General features: G+C 57.7%; 1 protein-coding gene across 1 annotated transcript in view; it reads right to left on the reverse strand.

Moving 5' to 3' along the window:
- The window catches only part of RGS6 (regulator of G protein signaling 6), a 101470-nt gene that overhangs the window by 77458 nt on the left and 23303 nt on the right, over nucleotides 1-709 (reverse strand). The window lies entirely within an intron of this gene.

The raw sequence follows: 709 nt of genomic DNA on the forward strand, positions 1-709 counted from the left end.
GCCGCTCTGGGTATGGCCCAGCGCCTTTCCCAGGCTCCGAGGCCCCGACCCGAAAGCCCCGGACGGCAGCTCACCGGGAGGCGGCAAGCGGGAGGCAAGGCCGATGGCAAATCGGATGCAACCCGCACCCGGTTCTGGAAGCGCCGCTCATGATCTTAAGAGATAACTTAATTTTGCAGGTAACGACAGTAAACACAGACTCCAGGTGGGGAGGAGCGGGCCCCATCCTCTCCCCACCCGGGGAAAAACAGGGTAGAGAGGGGGACAACATCTCTGCTGAAGTCATTCGCAGGGTACAAGAGAAGCGAGACAAAAAGATCCCAAGAAATCAACACCCCGAATTACAACGTCATGGTAAAATACAACAGGTCACACCATCAGGCTGTATCTGCGACAAGGAGTGGAAAGGCAGGGGGGAGGAAAGGCCTTGTTTATCTTCTGTTTATTTTTCACTTCCACCTCAGGACCACGCATTCGCGAGGAACACGCTCAGACGAGCGATGCTCCTGGTTTTCCTCGGTGAGTCATCGGCATCTCGCACCCACAGGCCCCGAGAAAGACGGCGACAGAGCGGACACAGCGCACCGATCAGCCCGAGGAGAGCTGTGGAGCCGGTACCCGTTGCCCATCCCAGGGCAGCCAGCTCACCAGCCTACTGCTCCCACAGGGAAGTGAGGCATGTACGGGAATATTTATAAGACCTCGTGGG

The sequence above is a fragment of the Egretta garzetta genome, unplaced genomic scaffold (genome assembly GCF_000687185.1).
Source record: "Egretta garzetta isolate BGI_Z169 unplaced genomic scaffold, ASM68718v1 scaffold828, whole genome shotgun sequence".
In the NCBI taxonomy this organism is placed as follows: Eukaryota; Metazoa; Chordata; class Aves; order Pelecaniformes; family Ardeidae; genus Egretta; species Egretta garzetta.